Raw genomic sequence first — 14,130 nt, 5'->3', positions numbered from 1 at the left:
TTCCAGGTTATTATCGCTTGCTGCGTAAAAACGTTCTTCTGTATCACTTGCCAAAACCTTCAATTTGTATCCCCTAGTCCTTGAACCATTAGTTAATGGGAACAATTTTTCCTTGTCTATCTTATCTAAGCCTGTCATAATCTTGTACATGTCTATCAACTCTCTCCTCAATTTCCTTTGCTCCAGAGAGAACGATCCCAACTTTTCCAACCTGACATAACTAAAATCCCCCATCCCTGGAACCATTCTGGTAAATCTCTTCTGCAACCCCTCAAGGGCCCTCACATTCTTTCGAAAGTATGGTGACCAGAACTGGATGCAATACTCCAGTTGGAGCCAGGTTCAGCATAACCTCCCTGCTTTTGTACTCTTATGCCTTTACTTAGGAAGCCCAAGATCCCAAATGCTTTGCAAACCATTCTCGCAATATGTCCTGCCACCTTCAAAGATTGATGCACTTGCACCCCCAGCTCCCTCTGTCCCTGTACACTCTTTAGAACTGCGCCATTAAGTTGATATTGCTTTACCCTATTCCTTCTGCCAAAATGCATCACCTCACACTTGTCTATATTAAATTCCATCTGGCACTTGTCTGCCTATTTGGCTAGTCTATCCAGGTCCTGTTGCAGGCAGTTCATATCATCCTCACAGTTTGCCACTTCTCCAAGTTTGGTATCCTCGACAAATTTTGAAATTACACGCTTGTATTCCAAAATCCAAGTCATATATATATAGCAAAAAAAGCAATGGCCCGAGCGCTGACCCTTGAGAAACAACTCTTCCATCTTCCAATCTGAAAAACAGCCATTTACCACAACTTGCAGATAATGGTTGCAGCTCCTTTACTGATATGGCAGAGATGCCTCAATACGCATGTCCTTCTTTACCAAGATGGCAGATACACTTCAGTCCCTGGTGCTCTGGCTCCTTTAGTAAGATGGCGTTGCCTGGGCTGAGCTTGTTCACAAAAATGCACATATTTTGCTGTTTTCATTAATAGTAAAATAAATTTCTGATGCCGTTATCTTTCCAAAATTTGCTCACCGGCCCCCTGTGTAGGACAAAAATTATATTGTGGCCCCTCATACGAAAAGGTTGGACACCCCTGATCCAGAGTGACAACATCCACCTTTGTTACTTCGTCAATAAATTCAATTAGATTAGTCAAGAATGATCTGCCTTTTACAAATCTGTGCTGGCTATCCTGAATTAACTCAAACCTCTCCAAGTGCCTGTTGATTTTTTCCCTATTGTTTCTAAGATCTTATCTACCATTGATGTTAAACTAACTGGCCTGTAGTAGCTAGGACTGTCCTTACAATCTTTCTTGAATAAGGGTGTCACATTTGCCCCTCTATTAACCAAACCTTTATCACATTTACTAAAGCAAAGAGATTCCACAGTAGAGGTAAAGGTAAGTCATGGCAGGAGAGCTCGCACCTGTGATATGCTCCTCCTGCGCTATGTGGGAAATCAGGGACGCTTTCAGTGTCCTTGACGACCATCTGTGCAGTAAGTGTATCCAGCTGCAGCTACTGGCTGCCCGCATTATGGAGCTGGAGTTGCGGGTGGATTCACTGTGGAACATCTGCAATGCTGAGGATGTCGTGGATAGCATGCGAGGTGGTCACACCGCAGGTAATGGCTGTACAAGCAGAAAAGGGATGGGTGACCACCAGGCGGAGTAGTAGCCGCAGGCAGGTAGTGCAGGAGTCCCCTGTGGCCATCCCCCTCTCAAACAGATATACCTCTTTGGACACTGTTGGGGGGGGAATAGCCTCCCAGGGGAAAGCAGCAACAGCCATGTTTGTGGCACCACAGATGGCTCTGCTGCACAGCTGGGAAGGAAAAGGAGTGGAAGAGTTATAGTGATAGGGGATTCTATCGTAAGGGGTACAGATAGGCGTTTCTGTGGCGGCAAACATGACTCCAGGATGGCATGTTGCCTCCCTGGTGCTAGGGTCAAGACGTCATGGAGCAGCTGCAGAACTTCCTGAACAGTCAAAGGTCGTGGTACACATTAGTACCAACGACATAGGTAGAAAGAGGGATGAGGACCTGCAACAAGAATTTAGGGAGCTAGGTAGCAGATAAAAAAGCAGGACCTCAAAGGTTGTAATCTCTGGATTACTCCCAGTGCCACGTGCTAGTGAGTATAGGAATAGGAGGATAGAGCAGATGAATGCGTGGCTGAAGAGATGCTGCAGGAGGGAGGGCTGTAGTTTCCTGGATCACTGGGTCTGTTTCTGGCAAAGGTGGGACCTTTACAAGTTGGACGGGTTGCACCTGAATCGGAACAGGGCCAACATCCTTGCTGGGAGGTTTGCTCGTGCTGTTGGGGGGTGGGGTAAACTAATTTGGCAGGGGAATGGGATACAGATTGGAGGTACAGTATGGGGTGATGCTCAGTCAAATATAGAAGAGAAAGTGAGTCAGTCCGGAAGACAGAGCAAATATAGATCTGTTAAGGCACAAGGGGAAAATGCAAGGCTGGATTGCATCTATTTGAATGCAAGGAGTCTTACCAGTAAAACAGATGAATTGAGGGCGTTGATTAACACATGGGATTATGATATTATTGCTATCACAGAGACATGGTTGAGGGAGGGGTAGGATTGGCAGCTCAATATTCTAGGGTTATAGCATCTTCAGGCGTGACAGGGGAGGGAATAAAAGAGGAGGTGGCATTACACTGTTGATTAAGGAGTCATTTACTGCAGTAAGGAGGGATGATATCTTAGAAGGTTCTTCAAATGAGGCCATATGTGTAGAACCTAAAAACAAAAAGGGGGCAATCACTTGGCTGGGAGTGTACTACAGAACTCCAAACAGTCATGGAGAGATAGAGGAGCAGATATGTAGGCAAATCTCAGAGAGGTGTAAAAATAATAGGGTAATAATAGTAGGGGATTTCAATTTACCCAATATCAACTGGGATAGTCTTAGTGTAAAATGCTTAAAGGGGCGGAATTCTTAAAATGCATACAGGAGAGCTTTTTGAGCCAGTATGTAGAAAGTCCTACAAGAGAAGGGGCAGTACTGGACCTAATCCTAGGGAATGAAGCCAGACAAGTGGTAGAAGTGTCAGTGGGGGAAGCATTTCGGGGATAGTAACTATAACTCTGTAAGATTTAAGGTAGTTATGGAAAAGGACAAAGATGGGCCAGAAATAAAGGTACTGAATTGGGGGAAGGCTGATTTCAATATGATAATACAGGATCTGGCCAGAGTAGACTGGGAGCAGCTACTTTTAGGAAAGTCTACATCAGACCAGTGGAAGTCATTCGAAGAGGAAATAGTGAGGAAACAGAGCCAACATGTATGTACCTGTTAAGGTGAAGGGTAGGACCACGTCCAAGGAACCTTGGATGTCAAGGCATACAAAGGATTGGATCAGGAAAAAAAGGAGGCTTATGGCAGATTCAGACCGCTGAAAACAACAGAGGCACGAGAGGAGTATAGAAAGTGTAGGGGGGTACTAAAAAAAGTAATTAGGAGAGAGAAGAGGGGACATGAAAAAACACTGGCGGGCAAGATAAAGGAAAATCCTAAGGCGTTTTATAAGTATATTAAGGGCAAGAGGATAACCAGGGAAAGAGTGGGGCCCATTAGGGACCAAAGTGGTAATCTGTGTGTGGAGTCAGATGACATAGGTGAGGTTTTAAATGATTACTTTGCATCTGTGTTCACTATGGAGAAGGACGATGTAGGTGTAGAGATCAGAGAGGGAGATTGTGATATACTTGAACATATTAGCATTGAAAGGGCTTAAAAGTGGATAAATGCTTATGCCGAGATGAGATGTATCCCAGGCTGTTAGGTGAGGTAAGTGAGGAGATAGCAGGGGCTCTGACACAAATTTTCAAATCCTCTCTGGCCACAGGAGAGGTACTAGAGGACTGGAGGACAGCGAATGTGGTGCTATTATTCAAGAAGGGTAGCAGGGATAAACCAGGTAATTACAGGCTGGTGAGTCTAACATCAGTGGTTGGGAAAATATTGGAAAATATTCTGAGGGACAGGATTAATCTCCATTTGGAGAGGCAGGGATTAATCAGGGATAGTCAGCATGGCTTTGTCAGGGGGAGATCGTGTCTAACTAACTTGATTTAATTTTTCGAGGAGGTGACTAGATGTGTAGATGAGGGTAAAGCAGTTGATGTAGTCTATATGGACTTCAGTAAGGCTTTTGATACGGTCCCGCATGGGAGATTGGTTAAGAAGGTAAGAGCCCATGGGTTCCAGGGCAATTTGGCAAAGTGGATCCAAAATTGGCTTAGTGGCAGGAGGCAGAGGGTGATGGTCGAAGGTTGTTTTGGCGAGTGGAAGCCTGTGACCAGTGATGTACCACAGGGATCAGTGCTGGGATCCTTGCTGTTTGTAGTGTACATTAATGATTTAGACGTGAATACAGGAGGTATGATAAGTAAGTTCGCAGATGACATGAAAATTGGTGGTGTCGTAAATATTGAGGAGGAAAACCTTAGATTACAGGACAATATAGATGGGCTGGTAAGATGGGCAGAGCAGTGACAAATGGAATTTAATCCTGAGAAGTGTGAGGTGATGCACTTTAGGAGGACTAACAAGGCAAGGAAATATACAATGGATGGTAGGACCCTAGGAAGTACAGAAGGTCAGAGGGACCTTGATGTACTTGTCCATTGATCACTGAAAGCAGCAGCACAGGTAGATAAGGTGATTAGGAGGGCATATGGGATACTTGCCTTTCTCAGCCAAGGCATAGAATATAAGAGCAGGGAGGTTATGATGGAGCTGTATAAAATGCTGGTTCAGCCACAGCTGGAACACTGTGCACAGTTCTGGGCACCACACTATAGGAAGGATGTGATTGCATTGGAGAGGGTGCAGAGGAGATTCACCAGGATGTTGCCTGGGCTGGAGCATTTCAGCTATGGAGAGAGACTGAAAAGGCTAGGGTTGTTTTCCTTAGTGGAGAGAAGGCTGAGGGGGGACATGATTGAGGTATACAAAATTATGAGGGGCATTGATAGGTTAGATTGGAAGAAACATTTTCCTTTAGCAGAGGAGTCAATAACCAGGGGGCATAGATTTAAGGTAAGTGGCAGGAGGTTTAGAGGGGCTTTGAGGAAAAAAATTTTCACCCAGAGGGTGGTTGGAATCTGGAACGCACTACCTGAAAGGGTGGTAGAGACCCTCACAACATTTAAGAAGTATTTAGATGAGCACTTGAAATGCCATAGCATACAAGGCTATGGGCCAAGTGCTGGAAAATGGAATTAGAATAGTTAGGTGCTTGATGGCCAGCACGGACATGGTGGGCTGAAGGGCCTGTTTCTGTGCTGTATAACTCTATGACTAGAGTGATCAAGCAAAATAGAACAATTTTTTAGATTTCTGCCATTTCCTCTTGCAATATGAAACAGGCCCAATGGATGCAGTTTACGTTTCCTGGTCCTGTACAGTCTCACGCTCCTAATGTGCATTGGGTTATACTTAGCTACATTAATCTATATTAAACATATCTGTTGTTTTAGTCCATCTGACTGATTAGCCCTAACCAAAAGCAACAATGATGTTCTCTGACCATGACCATGGTGAATCACTGGAGCCTTTGACACAGACAACTATATTGTCCACCTCCAATGTCTCTCCTCTGTTTTCCACCTCAGGAGGACCATCTTTACTTGGTTCCACTTTTACCTAACCAAACATAGTCTGAGCATCTCCAGCAATGACTTCTCTACTAACCACCATCTTTTGAAGTCCCCAAAGATCAAATCTTGTACTCCTTAAATTAATTGCTGTCCCTTAGCGAGATCATCCATAACCATAAGGTTAGCTTCCACATTCATGCTGATTACACCCAGCTCTACCTGTCCATCACTTCTCTTGACACCTCTACTGTCCCTGTGCTATCAGACTGTGGTCTGACATCAAGTCAGGGACTGAGATAAACGTGGCTACAAAGGGAACAGAAGTGGCACCTACTGTTGAGTATAACACATTTAGAAAGCAAAGGGAAGAAAGGGAGGAGGTGGTGTAGTTGTACTAGTTGAAGATAACAATGGCAATAGAAAAAATCAGTTGTAATAAGTGGTAAGTTACAGGAGTCAAATGGATTGAGTAGAAGGTAAGGAGGAATCCATCATGTTAATTGGGGTATGCTACACAACAAGGAGTCTCAGCCCTTTAGGGGTCTGCCATAAATAACCTGGGCAATTTAAAACAGAGTTAAAGAGTCATTTACTGCACAGAAGGAGGCCATTTGGCCCATTGAGTCCATGCTGATTCTCCACGGGGCTATTCAGTCAGTCCCGCTCCCCTGCTCGATCCTCGTAGCCCTGCAAGTCTACTTCCTTCAAGTCCCCATCCTATTTCCTTTTGAAGTCATTTATTGTCTCTGTGCCCACCACCTTTGTGGGCAGTAATACACAGGTCCTTCTAGATGTTGTGTATATGTTTTTGAGAACTTATATTTTAATTGTGAAGATGGATTCATTGGAAGGCTGAAGATTTCATAGAAACTGGACTTTGCTTTGTTGTTGACAGTTCATTGAAAGGGCACTGAGATATTATTTAAAAACAGCCTTGCTAGAAGTCAAGTGCTTTAAGCAAGGAACAACAGAAAGCTTGGTGACCTGGAGGAGATGTTTACAGAGAAGTGACAGGTCACGATTTATAAGGGTTTGGAAGTTTGACTCTTGAGATATTGTTTATGGTTTCGCTTTGGACAGTGTGTTACAGTATGATCTGTTTTGAAGGCAGTTGGAGAAAACCAAACAAAAGAGCAGTCAAAGAGAGCAGCCACCATCAGCACTCTCTTCTATCTCTTTGAGAACTTCCTGAGAATCAAGTGTAAGAAACAAAGAAACTGATGCTGCATTCCTCTTGAAAAGCCTGCCAGAAACTCCTGATGCTGCATTTCTCCTGGAAAACCTGCCAAACTGATCCTCAACATTGCCTGAAAAGAACTGCTTGAGAAATATCCCAGTGACAGTTGTCTATGGGTATTTGGGATGCCAGACCAAAATAGGGACAACTGACATCTTTCCATATCTTCTCATTTTTCTTTAAGAATTAGCAAGTATTTGGCCAAAGTATTCTTTTTATGTCTTTTTTTTGTAACAGACCTCTGCAGAGAGAGTTTCTGTATTATTTTCAGTGTGTGCGTGTTAAAGCCTGGTTCAGGTATAAAACTAAAACCCGACCTGGGCCTGACCCGACCAGAGCCAACCCAAACCCGACCTGGGCCCAAATCCTTTAATTTTTTTTCGCGCCGACCCAACCTGACATGAATATCCTTCATCAGTTCCGGCAGCAGGCTATTACTGCAACTGGAGTTGTGGGGAATCATGGGTAAGCCTGAACCCGTGACTTCCCGGAAGCAGCACTTTCCAGGCCGACCTGACCCGAGCCCGAATGCTGGACTCGGAATTTCAACACATGTAGTCGGGTTCGGGTCAGGTCGCCAGGCTTTAGTGTGTGTGTTTGAGTGTGGGGAATTTAAAAAGGGTACTTTCATACTATCATATTTCAATCTGTTTGTTAATGCTTTGCTTCTTACTGGTTAAGTCTTGTTTTATAATTAAATAACAATTTTCTTGTTTAATGAAGAAACTTGGTTGGTCTATTTTATTCTGGCATAAAGAATAAAGTATAAGATTGGCTGCATCGGTAACTGGGTAAACATTTAAAAAAATATATGTTGTGACCTGTGGAGAAGTGGAACGAGACGACAGTGCACTCCTCCTGCCTCAGTTATAACATATAATTGGGGTCTCTGTGTAGGATAACCCAACACCAACGATGTGCAATTGTAAGTGGGGTAATAATAATTAAAAAGAGGAAAAGTAAAAAGAAAACACAGGTTTCTTGTGCATTAGAGTAAAGTTTACACTACTGGAATGTCTTTGTCAGTTGCTACAACATTTCTGGGGAAGAAGGATGCATCCCTGAGTGATTTGAGAAGGCTAGGCTAAAGGATTTGGCAGAATTGTTGGTGTTAGAGTTAAAACCAGGGGTTAAGAAAGCAGACATAATTGCAGTAATAGGACACCATTTGAAACTGGAAGAAGAGAAAGGTGAACCAGATGGTAATGCAGTTGAATTAGCAAATGAAGCAGCTTGAGCTTGAACAGGAAAAAGATTAGAAAAAAGAAAAAGAGAAGGAAGGGAATTTGATTTAAAAAGCTGGAACTAAGACAAAGGGGTGGTCTTGACTCCAGTGAAAATTTTGGTGGGGAAAGATCTGACTCCAGCCCAAGATCCAGTGGAGAGCTATTTAAATTTGTACAAGCCCTCCCAAAGTTTGAGGAAAGGGACATCGAAGTATTTTTCATTTCTTTTGAAAAGATAGCCAGAAGAAGTGCCGAAGGAAAGCTGGACACTGCTTATACAAAACAGTTTGAAGGGCAGAGCTTATGATGTTTATGCCATGCTTTCTGAGGAGGCTTCTGCAGATTATGGGATGGCAAAAAAGGCTATTCTCACTGCTTATGAGCTGGTCCCTGAAGCGTACAAGCAGAAATTTCGGAACCTCCGGAGACAGCCTCGGCAGATTTTAGATAGAATTTATGAACATACAAACATACGAACATACAAATTAGGAGCAGGAGGAGGCCACTTGGCCCTTTGAGCCTGATCCATCATTCAATAAGATCATGGCTGATCTGATGGTAACCTCAACTCCATATTCCCGCCTAACCCCCGATAACCTTTCACCCCCTTGCTTATCAAGAATCTATCTACTTCTGCCTTAAAAATATTCAAAGACTCTGTTTCCACTGCTTTTTGAGGAAGAGAGTTCCAAAGACTCATGACCCTCAGAGAAAACATTTCTCCTCATTTCTGTCTTTAATGCGTGACGCCTTATATTTAAACAGTGACCCCTAGTTCTAGATTCTCCCACAAAGAGGAAACATCCTTTCCACATCCATCCTGTCATACAAACATACAAATTAAGAGCAGAAGTAGGCCATTCAGTCCCTCTAGCCTGCTCCGCCATTAAATAAAATCATGGCTGATTTGTTTGTGTCTCAAGTTCCACACTCCCATCTACCCCCGACAATCTTTGATTCCCTTGCCTAACAAGAATCTACCTAGCCCCGCCTCCACCGCCTTCTGAGGCAGAGAATTCTAAAGTTCCGGCGAGCAGGAATTCCAGTGGCTTAAAAGAGGCTGCAAGAGGCCTGGGAAAGAGCGAGACCAAGGCGGACCTGCGAGGAGACAGGCACCGGTGAGTGGGAGTTCCAGCGGCTTAAAAGAGGCTGTGAGAGGCCAGGGAAAGAGTGAGACCAAGGCGGATCTGCGAGGGGACAAGCGAGTGGGAATTCCAGTGGCTTAAAAGAGGCATACTCTCACACACTCTCAAAGGGACAGCGAGAGAGTTCCAAGATTGACGTCACAGTTCTGAAAGTGACGCATTGCAAGGGGAAGCAGCTGATTGGTAAGTAGGAACAGGTGGGTATTTCTACCCTTTTTTTACTACGCTCAATAGCTGAGGTAAAAGTAAAGGTAGGGAATTTAGATGGTAGTAGGTAGTGTCTGGAGTAGAATAGGTTCCCTAGCGTAATTAGTACTCTAAATTAAAGGGAGTAACTAAGGAGCTTAATCCAAGCCTATGTCATGGCAAGAGAGCTCAGCCCCATGGCATGCTCCTCCTGCGCTATGTGGGAAATCAGGGACACATCCAGTGTTCCTAGCGATCATGTGTGCAGGAACTTTGTCCAGCTGCAGCTACTGGCTGACTGCATTGCGTAGCTGGAGCTGCGGATGGACTAACTGTGGACCATCCGCGATGCTGAGGACGTCATGGATAGCACGTTTAGCGAGGTGGTCACATCGCAGGTAATGGCTGCAGAGGCAGAAAAGGGATGGGTGACCACCAGGAGTAGTAGTAGGCATAGGCAGGTATTGCAGGAGTCCCCTGTGATCATCCCCCTCTCAAACAGATATATCACTTTTAATACTGTTGGGGGTGGGGGGGAATGGCCTCCCAGGGGAAAGCAGCAACAGCCATGTTCATGGCACCACAGATGGCTCTGCTGCACAGGAAGGGATGAAAAAGAATGGGGGAGCCATACTGAAAGGAGATTCAATGTAAAGGGAACAGACAAGCGTTTCTGTGGCCACAAACGAGACTCCAGGATGGCATGTTGCCTCTCTGGTGCTAGGGTCAAGATGTCAAGGGGGAGGGTGAACAGTCAGAGATCGTGGTACACATTAGTACCAACGACACAGGTAGAAAGAGGGATGAGGTCCTGCAACAAGAATTTAGGGAGCTAGGTAGCAGATTAAAAAGCAGGACCGCAAAGGTTGTAATCTCTGGATTACTCCCAGTGCCACGTGCTTGTGAATATAGGAATAGGAGGATAGAGCAGATGAATGCGTGACTGAGGAGGTGGTGCAGGAAGGAGGGCTTTAGTTTCCTGGATCACAGGGTCTGTTTCTGGCAAAGGTGGGACCTGTTCAAGTTGGACGGGTTGCACCAGAACCGGAACAGGATCAACATCCTTGCTGGGAGGTTTGCTAGTGCTGTTGTGGGGTGGTGGTGGTGGTTTAAACTAATTTGGGATACAGAGTGGAGGTACAGAACAGAAAGTGAATCAGTCTGGAAGGCAGAGCAAATACAGACCTGTTCAGGCATAAGTGAAAAATGCAAGGCTGGATTGCATCTATTTGAATGCAAGGAATATTACTAGTAAGGCAGATGAATTGAGGGCGTTGATTAGCACATGGCATGATGATATTATCGCTATCGCAGACATTGTTGAGGGCTGGGCAGGATTGGCAGCTCAATATTCCGGGGTATAGAATCTTCAGGCGTGACAGGGGAGGGGGTAAAAGAGGAGGTGGCATTGCACTGTTGATCAAGGAGTCAATTACTGCAGTAAGGAGGGATATCATAGAAGGTTCCTCAAATGCCATATGGGTGGAACTTGAGTATGGGTGGAAGTCAGAAACAGGAAAGGAGCAATCACTTTATTGGCAGTTTTCTATAGACCCCCCAATAGCAACAGAGACACGGAGGAACAGATTGGGAGGCAGATTTTGGAAAGGTGCAGAAGTAACAAAGTTGTTGTCATGGGTGATTCAACTTCCCTAATATTGATTGGAACCTCCTTAGTGCAAATAGTTTGGATGGAGCAGTTTTTGTCAGGTGTGTCCAGGAAGGTTTCCTGACTCAATATGTAGATAGGCCAACTAGAGGGGAGACTATGTTGGACTTGGTGCTTGGCAACGAACCAGGCCAGGTGGGAGAGCATTTCGGTGATAGTGATCACAACTCCCTGACCTTTACTATCGTCATGGAGAGGGACAGGAGCAGACGGGATGGGAAAATATTTAATTGGGGGAGGGGGAATTACAATGCTATTAGGCAGGAACTGGGCAGGTTAAATTGGGAACCGATGTTCTCAGGGAAATGCACGACAGAAATGCGGAGGTTGTTTAGGGAGCACTTGCTGCGACTGCTGGATAGGTTTGTTCCAATGAGGCAAGGAAGGGATGGTAGGGTGAAGGAACCTTGGATGACAAGAGATGTGGAACAGCTAGTCAAGAGGAAGAAGGAAGCTTACTTAAGGTTGAGGAAGCAAGGATCAGACAGGGCTCTAGAGGGTTACAAGGTAGCCAGGAAGGAACTGAAGAATGGACTTAGGAGAGCTAGAAGGGGACATGAAAAAGTCTTGGCGGGTAGGATTAAAGAAAATCCCAAGGCGTTCTACACTTATGTGAGGAACAAGAGGATGGCCAGCGTGAGGATAGGGCCAATCAGGGATAGTGGAGGGAACTTGTGCCTGGAGTCGGAGGAGGTAGGGGAGGTCCTTAATGAATACTTTGCTTCAGTATTCACTAGTGAGAGGGACCTGGTCGTTTGTGAGGACAGCGTGAAACAGGCCGATATGCTCGAACAGGTTGATGTTAAGAAGGCGGATGTGCTGGAAATTTTGAAAGACATGAGGATAGATAAGTCCCCGGGGCCAGACGGGATATACCCAAGGTTATTACGGGAAGCGAGGGAAGAGATTGCCGCGCCTTTGGCGATGATCTTTGCATCTTCACTGTCCACTGGAGTAGTACCAGATGATTGGAGGGTGGCAAATGTTATTCCCTTGTTCAAGAAAGGGAATAGGGATAACCCTGGGAATTACAGACCAGTCAGTCTTACGTCGGTAGTGGGCAAATTATTGGAGAGGATTCTGAGAGACAGGATTTATGATTATTTGGAAAAGCATAGTTTGATTAGAGATAGTCAGCATGGCTTTGTGAGGGGCAGGTCATGCCTCACAAGCCTTATTGAATTCTTTGAGGATGTGACAAAACATATTGATGAAGGAAGAGCAGTGGATGTGGTGTATATGGATTTTAGCAAGGCGTTTGATAAGGTTCCCCATGGTAGGCTCATTCAGAAAGTAAGGAGGCATGGGATACAGGGAAATTTGGCTGTCTAGATACAGAATTGGCTGGCCCATAGAAGACAGAGGGTGGTAGTAGGTGTAGAAATCAGGGAGGGGGATTGTGATATACTTTCTGCTGTCCTCTTGGCTTAAGTCCAGCTGTTAAATAAATTTAACCCTTTATCTCCAGCCCACAGAAGGATGCAGCTGACCCTCTCCTCTTCACTAGTGCCTTTTAGGAAACTGCCGAATGCCAAATTGCACTTTTGTTTAAACTTCTCAAATGCCTCCAAGACATCATCAGCTTCCCAATTCATGATCAGCTGTAGCAGTGCATTCATTCCTGTCCCGGCTGACATTTCTTTTTTTTTATATAAAGAGTTTTCACACGAGCATTTTAAACCAAAGCTAGTAGATGGCACCAAAAGTCAGTGTAATATACAGTAGGGCAAATGAATGCCCAAAATGCCAGTCCCACCACTTTTAATAAGACATTGCAAATGTAAAATATTGCCAAGCTCTATGGGGCAGCAGAGACTGCTTTAATTATGCAGAAAACATTTTAAGATGTTTTAGCAACTTTGAAATTGATGTTAATGCAAATGAATAATGGTTATTACTTTTTGGTCAATATAAGCGATTGCCTATTTAAACATGGGCGTTTTAAATGGTAGGGACGGCAACCATTTTGCACTATATCTGGATCATATTTGCCCTGACTGCTGATTTTAACAACCTGTTTGTAAAGTTTTCTGCCTGATTAATTTTGATTAATACTCATCTCATTCAACTTTGCTTTGATTTCAACTTGAACTCTACAATATTGTCTATTATTACATTTGACCTAACTAATTCATTTACATACCCCTACCCCCTCCCCACCCCAAAATTTTGATTGTCCCTTTGTGCCTTTTAAAATGTTTAATTCATGAGATGTGGGCATCGCTGGCAAGGTCAGCATTTATTTGTCCATTCCTAATTGCCCTTGAGAAGGTGGTGGTGAGCCGCCACCTTGAACTGCTGCAGTCTATGTGGTGTACTTAGACCCACAGTCCTCTTAGGAACGGAGTTTCAGGATTTTGACCCAACGATATTGAAGGACTGGTTATATATTTCCATGTCAAGATGGGGTGTGGCTTGGAGGGGCATTTGCAGGTGTTGGTGTTGTTGTTAATGCATCTGCTGCTCTTGCTCTTCTGGGTGATAAAGGTTGCAGGTTTGGAAGGTGCTGTGGAAGGAATCTTGGCGAGTTGCTGCAGTGCATCTTGTAGACTTTACACTGCAGCTACTGTGCCGGTGGTGAAGGGAGTGAATGCTTATGGTGATAAAATGGGTGGCCACCCACATCAGGAAAACACCTACCCCTACACTCTGCTTTCTGTTCTCTAGCCTTACCCTCTTACCCTCCTTGTAACAACTCTTAATGTGATACCTGATCAAAAGATTCTGAAAATCCATATATGGTATCTACTTGAATTCCTTTTATATCTTGAATCACTTGGAAAAGAAGTCAATTAAAATAGTCAAGCATAAGCTTTGCTTAATGAATATTCTCTGATTTGTCCATGCTTTTAGTGTCCATTAATTTCAGCCCATACTGTGATCATCTGAAGATTTATCCACATCTGAAGTAAGACTATCTGCCTTATATAATGGCTTACTCCTTTCCTGGAAAAGGGATGTTAGATTGTGCAGGTCCTTTGGCACATTTCCAATTTCCACTATCTAGTCCCCAACTTGTTGTAAGTGA

Source organism: Heterodontus francisci, chromosome 10 (genome assembly GCF_036365525.1).
Source record: "Heterodontus francisci isolate sHetFra1 chromosome 10, sHetFra1.hap1, whole genome shotgun sequence".
In the NCBI taxonomy this organism is placed as follows: domain Eukaryota; kingdom Metazoa; phylum Chordata; class Chondrichthyes; order Heterodontiformes; family Heterodontidae; genus Heterodontus; species Heterodontus francisci.
Note: the sequence above shows the minus strand (reverse complement) of the source record.